The 17,197-nt window shown below is 38.5% G+C and overlaps 1 pseudogene across 1 annotated transcript; it reads right to left on the reverse strand.

Moving 5' to 3' along the window:
* Positions 1 to 3,961: 3,961 nt before the first annotated feature.
* LOC307104551 (small ribosomal subunit protein eS1-like) lies at positions 3,962 to 4,722 on the reverse strand (annotated as a pseudogene). The gene has a single exon. The product of its transcript is annotated as a small ribosomal subunit protein eS1-like (transcript).
* Between the last annotated feature and the right edge of the window lie 12,475 nt (positions 4,723 to 17,197).

Below are 17,197 nucleotides of genomic sequence, written 5' to 3' on the forward strand. Positions count from 1 at the left end.
TTCTATAAACAAGCTTCTCTACATGATTTAGGACTCTTCCTTGATCTCACCCTCATTGGTTAGCTGGTTTGTAGCATCCATAATATCAAGCACAACCTTGAGCATTTACAGGTTTTCCTGAGCATTCCACAGGTTTTCACTATGTAATGAGTTGAGGTTCTCAATGGCCTGCTTGCAGGAGAGAAAAGGAGTACAAGGGCTAGGGAACAGAGGGAACAGAGCCACAGATGGATGACAAAGGGAACTCAGGAAGGTAAGCCTGTTACCTGGCCTTGTTTTATGAAATCTACCTTACATTTTGAGAAACTGAGACTTAGATAAGTTAAATAACTTGCTCTAGTTCACACTACTAGTTTGGTGCACAGATTTAACCTGAACCTATATTGTTAACTCCAAAGCCATGCTCTCATTTCATTACTTTTGACATAATATGCACTATTATTGATGTTGCTGCTATCGAAAGGCATCGTGGTGTAGTGGTTGAGTGCAGGCTCCAGCAAGTTCTCAAGTTCAAGTCCCATCTCTCCCACTGATCAGCAGGTATGCAGCTTTGCCTGCAGTCCCCTGTGCCTAGGACTCCTCATCTCTCCAATGGGGACTAGTAATCCTCACAGAACTGTTTAAAGGATTAAAGGAATTGGTGTTCAGGAAATATTTTGAATGCTCCCTGTCAACATTCAAATAAATACTCAATAGATGTTGCCAGTTGTTGTTATTTTTACTACTCATAGCTTAATTCTCACATTTTACAACTTTCATAGCCAAGGCCAAGTTATTAACTGTCAGAAACGAATGAAATCAAACATCCTAATAAAGAGGAAATATACAAATTGACCATCACACTATCACAAAGATGGTGGCGACCATAGCCACAAGATGGCAGTGCCCAGTCCCCTCAGCCCTGCCGGAGTCCCCCAGTCCTTTCAGCCCAGCCAGGAGGGGGCGGCAGGCATGGATCCGGCCGCTCCGCACACCTGCCGCCAGGGTCCCCCAGTCCTTTAACAGAAAATGGGTTGCCTCAAAAGTTGGTTAAGCTTCTTAGGACAAAAAGCATTCAAAATCTTTGAAAAGGGTATTCCAATATTTATAAAAGATTGGACTAGACAATCCAAGGTTATTTCCACTACAACCTTCTATGATTTTGTGATATTAACATTCTGAATTCACATAGTACCAGCTTTATTGTATGTAAGCAGATATTATTTAAAGGAATGGCCATTATTATTAAAACAACTCATAAAACCACACTGTTTGTATGTCAAGGACATTCTGTGTGATTTTCCTAATGGCTGGAGTTAATGCCCCTAAACCGGCAGTTGGACATCCCCCGAGGGGTCCCAGATTGGAGAGGGTGCAAGCCAGGCTGAGGGACACACCCACCACCCCCCATGCACGAATTTTGTGCACCAGGCCTCTAGTATAATATAACCTCCTTCCCTTCTTCTCCTATAAAGCTCAAGGAGGACTAAGAGATCTTAATATGTGAACAATCACATACCTATCAAGTGGACTGTGTAATATCCTCAGCCCCCGTGTGGAGAACGAGGACTGAAAGAACTGAGCATGGAAGTGTTCCAAGGCTCAGAATTGTATGAATCACAATTCAGAGATAGGGCTGAGTTTTGCTGGGTCAAATGCTTTCTTGCTGATTCATTACTGTGAAGATAGCTGATAGAGACAGGGGATGTTTACTGAGAGCTAAAGCCCTGCTCTAACTCATTGGCTTTTATATTGATTGATCTAATAGCCTTGATCTATAATTTCAAAAATAACTCAGTGTTTTGTGTGGGTTTTTTTTTTTCCACAAACAGCGGAAAGGCTGTGGATATTTTCCTGATGAGGTAGACTGAGCACTTTACATGGGTTAGGAACAAAGGAAAATAAATGGAAACTACTTTCTAATATTTTTTCTCCCTTTGTGTTGTTTTTTGTCCTAAGACATTTGATTAAACTTAGAATTAAAATTTAACATTGTAGTGCATTTAATACATCAATATATTTTGATGACATATTACTGCAGCAGAGAGATAAATTTTGTATTCTATTCGGGTCAGCTATGTAAATCAACCACATTAATGAGCTTTATTAAATCATCTTAGTAAAAGCTCCACTGTCTTAACTATTTACTTAAATCCACATCCAACAAAAAACAGCTGTCACTTCCTGACAAATCTTATTCTGAGTGAGAATTTTCTTCTTACAAGAGGAAAATTGATATGTTATAATCCAACAGAAATGTCATATTTAGAATCTTTTAAAGGGATACTCTATTATAAAATATGAGACTTATAGATCCTAACTTACTGTTAAGAAAGAATACACTGGTGAAAGAAAGAGTTCAAGGGGACCACTGCTTCTGTTGTTTACTTTATATGCAGAACATTACTCTGTGACTACCACTGAACTGTTCTATGTACAACTGTGTTGACTTGGGGACTCAACATCTAGAAGTTTTAAGGAAACAGGCTGAAGGCTGTTGAGCTCCAACCCTCTTCCTACTCCTTCAGAAGAAAAGATTTCCCAAACAAGTTGATAAATCATTGAACTGCTACATAATTTTTAAAAATTGTTCAACCTTCTTAAGGATCTATATATTTTTGCTTCCTTAAGCAGTAAATGTAAGCAGTGTATGTAAATAAATGCTTCCACAATAAATGAGCTTCCTGTGTTCAAGGAAACAAAGCTAAGATTTCCTCTTATTGATAATATTTTAACACCTTGAGTTGTTTCTAAGTACTTTTCAAAAGTACATAGAACTTAACAAAATTGTCTTCTTTTGAATATATTTTTTAAATATTAAAAACAAATGTTTTATTACTTCAGATATTACTTTTTCTAATACATTTAATAACTAGCCAAGGCACTAAATTCAAGCACAGATGTTAAAACACTCTACAGACAAGCTCTGGGACCCTATAACCAACTGCAGCCCTCACCCTGTCCCTGTGTCATTCTTGTGAAAGTAGGGCTTACTGCATTGAGAAGATGATCTCATGTTATGGGCTGTAGAGGAAGGCCACATGGCAATTATCCCAGAAAAGGGACATTCATCACTGCTCTGAATGTCTGGGGCAAGTCAGATACTGAGACAGATAGCTGGACTCAGAAGACAGATCCTACAGGTAGGCAGGAGAGGAAACTGGCCTTTGCCAGTAAAAAAATGAATGAGCAACACTTTGCAATGACAAGTTCTACCTTCCTTTCAGTGCTTATTTTCCTTGTTGACTCACTATCATTTATTCAAATAAACAGATATTTATTTCATATCAACTAATCCAGGCAGTATTCTAGGCATTGGAAATCTATTAAAGAAGAAAATAAATAAAACTACATGTCTTTTTTTAATTAAAAAATACATGTCTTCATAATTTTAAAATTTACATGGTGTGTTAAATGGCGATAGATGCTATGTGGAATAGTAAAACAGAAAAATAGGATAAGGAATGAAGGTTCAGCCAGTGGTTTATAGTATTAATTGGCTATCAGGGAAGACCACACCAAGAAGGTTGTATCTGGTCAAGCACTAAGGAAGCAAACCATGAGATACCTGAGAGATCCATTTTTGAGGTGGAGGAAAAACAAGCACATAGACCTTAAAATAATGATATGCTTACCTGGGACACATTCGGGTGGATATAGAAGTGGTAGGAGAAGATGTTAGATTAGTTACAGATTAGTTGGGGGTAGTCAGTGGTACTCCAAACAGTATGTAAACTTATATAATATTCTAAAGACTTTGGCCTCTCTTCATAGGGTTACTGATATGCTTTGCATTTATTTGTCAAAGTATATATGAATTAACAATACCAAGTTTTTGTTTCCATATCTACGCACTTAACAGTGTTTAAAATGGGCACTAGCAAAATACTGATGACCTCCAAAAAGTCTTCTGCAAAACAATGGGACTTAACCATTTTATTGAAAGTGGTCTATGAATTACATGCTGGTTCCTTAATTCTGGTTAAGGGCATCCATCAGCTTGTTCAACTTTAGCACCTGTCTCATCCCCAGTAGCTTTTTTATTACTGGTCCATGAGTTTTCCCAATTCAAACTTGGGTTTCCTCAGCACATTTTACTTTTCTAATAATGATGTCATGGAGCAGATAAATAGATTGGCAAATCTTTTCTATGTCTTTTCCAATGCTGCCTGGAATCAATTGATTGCCCACTTCTTTCAAGTCATTTGTCTTCCCCTCTCAGGTCATGATTTCCTTCTTCTTTTGGATTTGGTGGATCTGTTGATGCTGAGCATAAGAGGTCTCCCGAATCCAATTGTTGTGTTTTTAGTAAAACCAGCACAGAATAGACTACCAGTAAGCAAATAGCCATTGGTAGTCTAGACATCAACATGAGCTTCAGTCATGGTCTGCCATTTGTGGACTGTAGAGCACATTTTGTCACGGGTAAGATCCATGTCATGGAAATTAGGCAGTTTTTGCCCTGAACATCCTCAGTAATTAGCATAAATTTTCTAAATGCAACTTCATCATCCTGCAGATCACCTAGGCTCACTTCAAAAACATGACCCTTTAGACCATCCATTGTGATTTGGTTGCTTGAATTCTCATGACTAGTGTTTCCCCAACATTTCTTATATTGACCAGAGCTGGTGCTTTCACATTATACCAATTTCTCTTAGAAAGCGGATCAACCACTTTCTTCTTGGCTCCCTTTTTGCCGCCTCTCATACGTGCCCACAGCCCATTCTTGCCCACGGCCATGGCTGCCATGGCGCTGCTCAGAGAGCCAAAAGGTGTCATCTGAAAACTTTAGTGAGCACTCTTTCTATCTAAAAAACCCCAAGATAATGGTATTCATGTCTTTTATTTAACATTTATTTTTTACCATTACAATAGTTGTGAAGGCAAACAGAAAGCCATGAAGATAAGGCATCATTTCAAACAATGACAGAAAAAATTAATGACAATAACAGTACTAATACATTAGATAACATTTGAGTAATTAAAAATGTGCTAGAAATGGCTATTTTAAGGGTTTCACATGTATTGTCTCATTTAATTTTACAACTCTATGAGGAAGCTACTTTACACCCATTCCATAGATGGAGAGCTAGTATGTGGCAAATCTGCAATGGAAATCTCCCTCATTTTTTACTCCAGAGCCTATACTCATTATCTCAATGCTCCAGTGGCAGTGTTTGTTGTTGTTGTTATGAAAAATTCAAGCATTAACAGACGTAGAGGGAATGGTATAATCACCTATGTATGCATCACCTAGTTTCAATAATTACCAAATAGGGCTAGTCTTATTTTATCTATTTCCCCCAAAACTATTTTATTTTGAAACAATCCAAGACATTACATCATTTTATCTGTAAAAATCTCAGTATGTATTTCTAAAAGAGAACTTAAAAAATGGGACCATAATACTCCTTTCACATCTAAAAATATTAACAATAATTCATCAAAAACATCAAATATCCAGTCTCAAGCTGTGATTTAACTACAAGGCCATAATGTTATAGGTGTAATATGATTTGGTATAGATGAAGAAATAAATCCACTGACCCACTAATCATATCATTTGTATTCCAGCATCAACATTAAATGGGGGTTGATCAAATGAGACTGTTTTACATGCAAGTTGTGTAGGCTATATATTTCTCCTAGTGGCATAGTAGAAGGTAATATGATTTAGAATATCGAGGTTCAATTTTTGGCTTCTATGCTTAAGTTTATTACTTATACTCCTAGGGCCTCTGTTTCCTATATATAAAATGAGGGGCTTGAAACATCAGTGAGTTATAATTCAGAATTCTCAAATTCTAGAATGTTCTGACAGTTATAATTTCAATATATATATATATATATATATATATATATATATATATGGATAAAACCCCAAAGAATTTTATTTTATAAATGTGATTTCTTTAGTGAATAAATCCCTCTAAACTTGAAAAGTGGAATCATTCGTGTTAAAAAATAATAATAGGTAAATTACTTCAAATAGCCTCTTTTTCTCAGTATATTTATCTATCTGTCCTTACCCATCCACCAATACATTTATCTAGCTATCAATCTAAGTGCCTACCAATATATCAAGCAAGACATAATGTAAAAGTAGTTTTTGTATAATATGTGAAAAGAAACTTATTTTTCACAGAATACAAAACATAGTCAAGCATGTCAACTATAACATTGTAAGTATGATTGCTTTGTTATGCAATATAGGGGAAAAAAAGAAATAATTGCAAACTCAGATGAGAACCAGACAGGAGGGCTTATGCGTTTCTAAACATAAAATGGTCCTTAGTTTGATTTTCCTACTTAGGGGCAGATGACTGACACCCATCCTCATTTTACCAAGAAGAAAGTATAGATCAGTAAAGGCTCATTGCTCAAGGGCTTCAAGAAAGAAGTGGCTTTTGAAGAATTTGTGTTTTTTCTCTTTCTAGGCTACCAGTTTGATGAGCAAGAGAGAGGAAACAATCTCAGAGAGAGAGGGGAGTCTGAGGTCAAACAGGGGAGAAGATGAATGGTAATGACCTTTCATAAACAAAAGTAGAATTTAAAAGACAATAGTGAGAGCATAGTACTACTGCAGCACCTAGGGCAGAGGTCAGGCAGCCTAGACTTTCTAAGGAACCATTTAGCCCACCTCCCTAAAGTATACTATACAACTTGTCCCCAGGAATAGAGAGCAAAGTGCTTCCTTAGCACACAGTAACTCAATAAGTCTAGTTAGTTTAAAATGCCTCACAATTGCTTCATTCATATTAGTGCTGTTGTAGGTGCTAGAGTATTAAATAAGCTATTCAAATACTAATGATATTTGAGGAATTAAGTAAATTGCAAATTTTAAAGCGATATGGCCCAATTGCAGTCAAAATCATGAAAACTGTAATCCAAAAAAAGTTTTTGTTGTCCAATGTCTATAACTTATAAAATGCAAATGTTATGAGTAGAAATTCTTACAACTGTGGTGTGTCAACGTAGCTAAACTAGAATTATGTTTCCCCAGATTCCTTTCCTTATACGGTTCTGGATTAGTGCTGGTCACAAGAAACATTTGATGTGCGATGTGGAAGTCAAACAATAGCCATATTTCCTTCCAGAGTTGAAGGTCAGTGCGAGGCTGCAGTCATTGTGGCATCTTGTGCATGTCCTGGCTGATCTGCTGGTGGCCTCGTTGGTGTGGTGCAACAACTCAACTCATCCAGTCTCCAGCTCCCCTAAGATCTGTCCCTTCAGCTGTTCCAGGGCACAAAGCAGGACCATATGCACCTTTGTGATGAAGACACCAGCTTTTCCACACCGCCCTGCCCCCGACTCATGGTATTGGGATTGGAGGTGGTGAAAGATAGATGCAAGCTCCAATTTGTCTCACAGGTTCCAGTTGTCCTCTTGGGGCTCCAGTTTATCAGTGTGGGCTCCCACTTGTCCTTGCTCTCAAACACATCCAGCTTCCCTTTCCATTTGCCAGTCTGGCTGACCCAAAAGTTCCACACTTCAGGCTCAACATTAGGGGCAGAGCCAACACCCTGCAGAGACTGGGTCACCAGCTCCTATATCCGCATACGGTCTAACCCCTATAATGGATCCCCTATGTTTTAATGTACATAGCAATTCTGCTTCTCAATCAAACCTTGACTGATACAACAACCTTATGAGGTAAGAAAACTATTCAGAAACTAAAATTCATTTAGTGCTTGAAGGAAAAAATACCCTCCAAAATTTATGTAAAGGCCTCCAAATTGGCAAACGATTTGAATATTGACTATAAAATTGTATATGACCTTTCTTTATGTAACAAGATATTTATTAATCAATATTCTGTTCCTATAACTAAAAGAACAAAAATCAAATAATTCCAAATAATTAAATAATCATAATAATTATTATTTAATAATTAAAGAATTAATTGAATAAAAATATTAGTTCTAAAAATGATATTGCAATTTTAGATTAAATTAAATAGTTTAATCAAACATTAAGTAATTCTAATTTAAAAATTAAATAATTCATTTAATAGTGATCAACTGATTTGACCATTAAATAATAATTATTTAATTTTTAATTAAGTAATTATTTGACTATTAGAGAGCTTACAGGAAGATAAATCTATCACTTAATAAAATCAAACACCATAGATTTTTTTAGCATTGTGTATTTTTACTTTATCAACTACAAATAATTTCTCAAAATTAATAAAGCAAAATCAAGAAGAAAGGTCCAAAAACCACATATTAAGAGTTCAGCAAACAATTTCATGCTCTTGTATTGCTTCAGAGGTCTCCTTTTGTATAACCATTTCCAAAATGCAATTCTAAACCCCAAATCCATATTCAACTGTCTGTTAGATGTATTCTACTGACTATTCCATTGGATCTCAACCCCAAATTCAACTTTGGGGTTGAGATCCAATGGAATAGTCAGTAGAATACAGGGCAAATATGTGCTCTCTCATGACTTTAATTTCTCTTAAGAGTAGAAATTGATATTTGTCATGGTTTGTGGCCTCTAAGCATTAAAATTCCATTTATTTCCTGGCCTTCCTTGAAGCTCTGGCAAAGGTGTCTGCCACAGGCTTCCAGCACCAGTGGTAGCTAGGCATGACTTCTACATCAGTGAGACGAATGGGATAGAAGAGGTACTATTTCGAGTTCACTTTCTGGCAAAGGTGGCAGATGGATGCTTTTGGCTTTCCAGGACAGCAAGCTTAGAAGTTCTGGTTTCCTTGCCGAGTTCAGAGGTGAGAATTGTGGTGTCTGCTCCCCAAGGCAACAGTAAGGTCTTTGCAATATGCTTTGTGCACTGTTCCTGTTAAATAGTCCCCAAGCCTGATTCTAGGAACATTCTGAAGATTTCATGAGCTAGGTAGGTAGGATTTTTTAAATGCTTAATTTAATTTAGGGCAGATTGCTTAGGTAGTTGCAATTAAGAACCCTGATTGATGCAGAAACATAAGAGCAAAACATCAGAATTCTCTTCAATTCTAAGCATTTTCAAGATCTGAGTCCTTTTGCATCTACCTGCAAAATAGCGTTCATTGTTTCCCATTCTCACTATGGAATAAGGCTCTGAAAGCAGCTAACAGGATACTTTCCATAGAACAGAACAACTTAAGCTTTTTATATGTATTAACTCATTTCATCTTCATATAACCTCTGCTGATGTAAGCACCATTACTGCCTTCAGGCAACTGATGAGGAGACTGAGGTCTTAGAGGGATTAAATAACTGGCTAGAATGTTGCAGAGCTCAAAGCCAGTTCTGTCTCATTCTAAATCCCATGCTACAGTATTAACTTGAACATGGATACCTCAAGCCTTCCTTCACACTGAATAGGTTCAGTTTATTCCAACCATGTCATTCCAGCCATGACCTGGTGCAATGCCTTCAATGACTCCCTGGCACCTCTGGTTAAAGTTCACACTTGTGGCTGCCATCCAAGGTCCTCAATGGTCTGGCCACAACCATCTCCTCTTCCTCTTTGTCTCCTGCTGTTTGTGTGTCCTCCCCATGTTCAGAAAAATGAGACCATTCAGCTTTTCATAGGCTACATTCTGTGCTTCCCTGATTCTTATGTCTGTTTTCTCTGGTCTCTGCATCTCCTCTAATTCTTGTTTGTCTAATGAGAGTGGCCATGTATTAAAGCATGCTTCTTACACCAGGCCCAGCCAACATCACATATATTAACTCCTTCAGTCTCATTAACTCTAGGAAACAGGCGTTACTCACATTTACAGTTAAGAAAATAGAGGATAGCCCAGCTGGCATGGCTCAGTGGCTGTGTGTCAACCCGTGAACCAGGAGGTCATGGTTTGATTCCTGGTCAGGGCACATGCCCAGGTTTCGGGCTTGATCCCCTGTGTGGGGCATGCAGGAGGCAGCTGATCAATGATTCTTTCTCATCACTGATGTTTCTATCTCTCTCTCCCTCTCCCTGCCTCTCAATAAAAAAATATATATTAAAATAAAAGCATAGTTAAAAAAATAAAAGAAAACAGAGGGAGCTCAGTTGGTTAGAGCATCATCCCAATGCACCAAGGTTGTGGGTTTGATCTCTGGTCAGGGCACATACAAGATTTAACCAATGAATGCATCAATAAGTGGAACAACAGATCTCTCTCTCTCTCTCTCTCTTTCTCTCTCTCTCTCTCTCTCTCTCTCTCTCTCTCTCTCTCTCTCTCCCCTCTAAAATCAATAAATAAAATAAATAAAAAAGAAAATGGAGGGTCAGAAAGGTGAAGTGCCAAAGGTCACCTAACTTGTAAGTGGCAAGGTCCAGATTTAAATCCAGGTATGTCTGCCAGGAAGCTTGAGCTTTCAACCACTGTGCTGTCAGCCTTTCATTCTATCAAAAAGGATCAGAGGTTCCTGGGGCATGAACTGTCCTGGGTCCTCTAGCCTGAAGTAATCATTCATCTCCACATGCACACCCCTTGTTTCATAAGTCTGTATAGCAATTGTACATTTGACCTTCAACAATGGTCATCTAGGTACATGTTCGCTCATTCATTCAACAAATATTTATAAAAAACCAATTTGGTTCCTCATGCTAAGGATACAATAGGGAGCATAATAAGTAAACTGGTCCCCATGAAGCTTACATTTTAGTGCAGAGACATCAAATTAAAGAGTGCACGTATAATATGTAAGGTGGTGATAGTTGCCATACAGAAAAATAAGACTGATACTAATCATCAAGAGGAGAGTTGCTCTCTTAATAGTATGGAAGGGAAGGGTTTTCTTGTAAGGTGATGCTTGACTAAAGATGTGAAAGAAGAAGGGAGCCAGCTATCAGAGCTCTGGAGGACAAGTATTGTAGGAAGAGATAACAGCTCATGCAAAGGCCTGAAGGGAAAGAGGCTCAGCATGTTCTAGGAACAGCAAGGAGACTAGTATGACTGACACATGTGAGCAAGGTGAAGGTTGACAGTGGATAAGTCTGGAGAGGTAGCAAGAGCAAATCATGTTGGCCCTTGTGCAAGCAATCTGTAAGATCTGTTGCTTTTACTCTGAATTATATGGGAAGCCACTGGTGGGTTTTGAGCAGAGGAGTGACACATATTTAGGATAGATAATGGGGACCAATGGTGGGAACAGTGAAGTCAATTAGGAAGTTATTGGTTATTGAAGTAGACAAGAGACAATGGTGGCTTGGATCATGTGGCAAGGTCTGCATTTATTTTGAAGATAGAACCAATGGATCTTTCTGAAAGATTGTTGTGAAATGTGATAGAAAAAGAGAAGCCCAGGATGGCTCCAAGGACTTTGGCCTGAGTACCTGGAAGGATGAAGTTGTCATTTACTGAGAAAGGAAATACTCTGGGAGAAGCAGATCAGTGGAGGGAAGTCAAGGGTTTGGCTAGACATATGCTCAGTCTGAGATGCCTATCAGACTCAAGAGAGTGCAATGAATATGACTCTGAGGTTCGGTGTAGAAGACTGGGCAGGAGATATAGCTTTGGAAGTCTTATTTATGCTAAAATTTTCCTGATAGCAAGATCTGTGCTTGTTAACATTTGTATCCAGCATAGAAGTAGGGCTCTATACATAATCACAGTGGGAAGAAAAACAACAATTAAGTTTAAAAATCAGGCAAGTGTTTAAGGAGTTAACAACCTTAACTAGTTTAATTGGATCCCAATATAATCCATATACCCATTAATAGTATTCTTTAGAGAAACATTACATTATGGAAATAAAAATTAGGGAAATTATAAGTATTTCAAGAGTTAAATATGAGAAAGAAAGCATAGAGAATAAGCACAACTGGATGAGGAAAAAAAGCTAATAAAAAATGCCTGAACAAATGAAATACTATCACTAGGACAAATTAAAAGAAAACCGATTGTAACAGAAAATGTTGGAGAGATTATCAATATTATTCCAGGAAAATGAATAAACATAAAGCTGAATTTGACACACTAATGGAATAAATTTAGAATCTCAATAACTAGGAATACAGAAAATCATAATCTTAACCAGGGATGGGTAATGGATAATTTCACTTACAAAAATATGAATCTATTGCATAGATTATTAATTATTCTTCAGTTTCTCCTGATTTGGTAAATGTGTAGGATATAAGGCAGAATAATTGTGCATGCAAAGAACAGTAAGTTTTTTAATAAAAGTAGAAGCACAATATCAAACTAATTTATCTACATATGAAATAAAGTGCATTTGTTTCTCAAGCTAGAGAAAAACCTTTCACTAAGTTTACAGATATGAGAGTTACTATGGGAGGTATCTGACCTCTCCAGTCAAGTAGCAGGCTGGATAATCAATGTCTTTTGAGGTTCTGTGACTCTGCTTTTTAATTTGCAGTATCACTGAAAGCAATTTCCTGGCATTCCACAGTCTAGCTCTAGGGGCAAAGTAATTGGTGACCCTTGGTCTATGTAAACAATCTGAATAACAAAGATCACAAAAGGGGCATTAGAGGAACATTCAATTTAAATTGCATGTTTCTAGGTTGCTGGTTTTCAATGACCAATCTTCAGAAACCTATGGCAGCAAAGACTATCTTGAAAATGGGGATGGTTCAGACGAAAGTATGTGTGTATGTGTGTGTGTGTGTGTGTGATGATAATTAGCTTTGTGGAATTTAACTGGTTATTATTCTCTTTTTGTCATTTCCCCATCTTAACCTTTTTGTATCCTGGCGTTGATTCTCTATGGACTGGATCACCTGGACACCCAGGAGAAGAAATTTTTCTTTCTAGGTTGGTTTTAAGTGGCATGTGTAGAAGGGACTGCAACCCTACAGAGCTCCTGCTACTGTCATGGGCCCTCCCCCATGGCCCTAGCAACACTTTTCCTCTTCTCTCCCCTTCAGACCTAAAGATGTTAATGGCTTCCCACTGTTGCTAATCTCTGGGTACCTGGACATCTCCTTTCACCTTTGTGGATAGACCTTTGTTTGGTTTTTCCAACCATTTGCATTGGATCCTGCTTCCCTGAATGACACAAGGTTGCTAAATAATTCTTAAGTGACAACAAAAAATTGAAGGGTAGGGACTGTATATTTTCATGGTACTTCAAATGCAGTGCAATTTTAATATTTCTGTGCCAAAACTGGTGCATTATAGGCTCTATGAAAAGCTGTTTGCTTCCTATATCAATTGGATCCACCTTCCCCTCAACAGTGTTATTTCTCAGTCTTTGAGGTTTTCTATCATGCCCAGAGGATGCTGGAGGCCAGAGCATCAACCTCGAAGGCACAGAAAGGTGGTTTATATTTGTTATTGTTTTATAGAATTGACATAGGACACAGCCAGGGAAAGATTGAGGTCAATATTATTTGAAAACTAATGTTCTCTAGGCGGAAACAAATACAGCCACTTGTACACATTTGTTTTGCTGGGACCATGGATGTCTTCAGAGATTACCCTCCACTTACCTTTGACTGATGCTGTCCAGTGTAGTAAATGTATAAAATAACATCTGCTGTACCGTCAGAGAGAAAAGCATGCTGCCAAATATGGGGCTTTCACAACGAAAATGGATCATCACCAAGTTACATGTCAATTGGCAATATTAAAAATGCCCAAGAGTACTAAGAATCAACCATTAGTGAAAATGCACCTAAAACCTTTTACAGTCACTTACATCTAATTATCTGATACCAGGTATAATTATGCTATTATATATACTTTAGTACCATGGCTTACATCAAGCTAATTTACTCTACATGCCATGGAATTTCTAGTCTAAAATTATCAACATATTGACTTCAGCAAGACTAATAAACAAGTAGTTGAATATAGTTATTTCAAGAACCATCCAGAGAGGAATATTGATTTATTTATTTGTTTGTTTGTTTGATAAATTTTTCTTAGCTCCCATTATGTGCTATGTGAGGTGTTAAATTCTGGTGATACAGCAACAAATAACATGCCCTTGAGGCACACACCATTTAAAGGAGAGCAGGACTAGGGAGAGACAAATCATTCCCAATAGGGGCCATGCATAGTAGAGTGAGTATGAGCGGTTATGAGGGGCTAAGCTGAATCTTTGAGGTGGGCTGGGAGCTCATCGAAATCATAGAGGAGATAATGCCTGAATTCTCTAGGAGGACAAGTAAATAGGCAAAATAGTCCAGGTAGAAGTACTATCCTGAGGGAGGCTATTTCATTTAGAAGATGCCTAAGGATTGCCATGGCTGCAGGACTGAGGTAATAGAGAGAGTTGTTAGGAGAAGGGCCTGGATGGGTGGGCAGGACTTTTGTGTGCTGTATAATCTCTGGAGACCATTGACATTTGTAATCAATTTAATTCATCTGGTCATTTAACACGTATTTAAGGAGCCTACTTATGAGTGGGGTACTATACTAGGCATTGGGGATATAAGAGAAAAGGTCCCCATCCTTATGGAACTTAGATTCCAAAGGAGGTGTGGTGGGGTAGATATTGAAAGAAAAACAATTTTATTGAGTAAAATAAGTACAAATTATTAATGGTATAAAGGAAATAAAATGCTGACATTGAGAATCATCGGTCAGCGGAATGGATTTTGGGTGGGATGTTCAGAGAAGATCTCTCTAAGGAGTTGCCATGGAAGAAAAGTTTTGAAAGCTGAGAAAGACTCAGACATACTCAGATCAGGGTGAGGAATGTTCCAGGCAGAAGAATGTTTCAAGTAAGTTATGCCGTGAGGTTGTCAGGGAGCTAGACCTATTCCAGAAATTAAAAGCCCAGTGCGGCTGGAACATAGCAAGAGAGAGGAGAGTGAACCAAGATGACGTTGGTGAGGTCGTCAGGAGTCAGATTATGGGAGACCATGACTCCCAAGGCAAATGTTTTGAAGTCCATTGAAGATGCTCTAGAGCAGTGGTTCTCAACCTTTCTAATGCCGCGACCCTTTAACACAGTTCCTCATGTTGTGGTGACCTCAACCATAAAATTATTTTCATTGCTACTTCATAACTGTAATTTTGCTACTATTAATGAATCATAATGTAAATATCTGTGTTTTCCAATGGTCTTAGGCTCTACAGCAGCGGTTCTCAACCTGTGGGTCATGACCCACAGGTTGAGAACTGCTAGCAGGGTTGCCTAAAGCCATCGGAAAACACAAGATATTTACATTACGATTCATAACAGTAGCAAAATTACAGTTATAAAGTAGCAATGCTTTCCCCTATATTTGAGAGCAATGTTGTAAGAATGGTGATTAGGTGGATTTACTAAGCTTTGTGGGGTGTATGGGAAGTGAGGACAGGCAAGGATACTTTCAGATACTGGAAGATTTTACATTCTGAGGTTCAGAAGGCTGCCAGATCACACTGGGGAAATGACTGCAATGTGGCACACACTGGTGAGAAATGAGGAATGCCTGGTGAAAACAATGGAAGGGCTGTACAGATGAGGAATAGCTTCACAGCAGTGGGAAGGTATGATTTGCTCATAAAATGGAGAAACAGCCAAACCTGGTAGAATAGCCAGCAAGGAGGGAGGGATGCCCAAGAGGAGTGAGTGGACGAGTGCCCGTGGTGGCAAAGAGCCCTAGATGCAACCTTCTGAGAGGTGCCTATAGATCTGGCGATTGCCTCATCAGAGACCCTGGCAAGAGCAGCAGAAGAGGGATGAGCAGAGTGAGTGGTTGGTGAGGAAATGACAGGATATAGATGAATCTTTCAAGCAGCTTCATTTTTAAAGCATGTTTGGGTTGAGTATTAAATTATGCAGCAATGAGCCAGTGGTTGGGGAGCACTTGGAAAGAAGGAGGGTTGATTGATAGAGAAAGGCCTGAGAAGACAACTTAATATAACAACATCCATCATAGATAGTATCTGCCTAGTAATTTCCAGTCATTTTACCTTGATTATCACACATTTAATCCATGCAAGAACACAAGAGGTAGAAACTATAATTATCTACATTTTACTGATACGTATTTTGCCCAAGTTTCTCAAGCCAAGAAGCAGTAACACAAAGGATGTAAACTCAGTTCAGCTGCAGAACCTGTCTCTTGTCCCCTGTGCTGCCCTTCCTTCTCACTCTGGCAGCTTTTATCCCAGCAGAATCCAGCAAGTTCATGTGTCCCCACTATGAAACATAGCTTTCAGTGTCCTGCTTGCCACATCTTGCCCTCAGCCATCCTGGCAGAACCAAATTGCGCTGATTGTGTGCATCTTTCCCAAGGGAAGTGTTGCTGCTCTTACCTTCTCACCCGATGGGCTTCCTTTCCTTCTAAACTCTTCCAGACAATCTACATCTGGTCCAGTTCTCTACACCAGGTTCCTACCTGCAACCTTCTCTCAAAATTGATTCTGTCCTCTATGTAACCACCCAGCTGTCAGGGCTCTTTATAGTTGGGTGGGAAGTGGGCATCAGCTTGGGACAGAGTTATCACATCAAAACATCCACCAAGACCCGTTTGATTGAATTGTCTTGGGACCAAAGCCCAGAATAGTTCTAGTTTTCATTCTTCATCTGCTGGCTTCATTGGCCTGTTTCAGCCATCATGTGAAGCTGCTGATTGATGCCCTGCATCTGTACTCGCTTTGACTTCACCTCCTTTTTATCTTAACTTACTCCCTTATTGGTGTCAGAGCTGACCAACTTGTTGGGGGTGAAATTTAATACTATCCCTTAATACAGTTGTTTTTTTTTTTTTTCTGAAGTGTGGCCCACTGGTTCCTGGACTCACTATAAATTGATGGAATCAGAATTTCTGCAGGTGGAGTAATTCTAATCCCTGAGTAATTTCTGCCTCTGGTATATAGAGGCTCTGCTCAGGATCCTGGTTTCCTGATTGCCAAACCGTGGACAGTAAGTAGGGCAGCTCACCTGGGTACACATGAGCCTGTTCAGATTTGACAACTCTAGGGCACCCTTGTTTAGATTGAGGGACTCAGTTCCCTCTGCTTTCCAACTGGCTAACTCTTGGAGCATTAATTATTTTATTAAACTCTGATATTATTAGCTCAACCTTTAATTCCCAATTATTTAGTCTCACTTCTGATTCTGATTGCTTGTACTTCACACCTGCCTGCTGGACCATGTCTGATCTTCTCTAGTGATAGTTCAGGTCCAGTCCAAGGTCATATCCACCCTAAGAGCAAAAAATAACACTGGAAAGATAGGGGTGAGGTAAGATTAAAGCTAAATTAAGTAACTGTTACATTTTTGTGAAAGCATGAACAATGAAGATTTTTGTCTTTTTTTTTCCTGGGTAAATATCCCTTAATGTCATGTCTGCCTCAATTTCTGAAGATGTC

This window comes from Cnephaeus nilssonii (genome assembly GCF_951640355.1).
Source record: "Cnephaeus nilssonii genome assembly, chromosome: 8".
In the NCBI taxonomy this organism is placed as follows: domain Eukaryota; kingdom Metazoa; phylum Chordata; class Mammalia; order Chiroptera; family Vespertilionidae; genus Cnephaeus; species Cnephaeus nilssonii.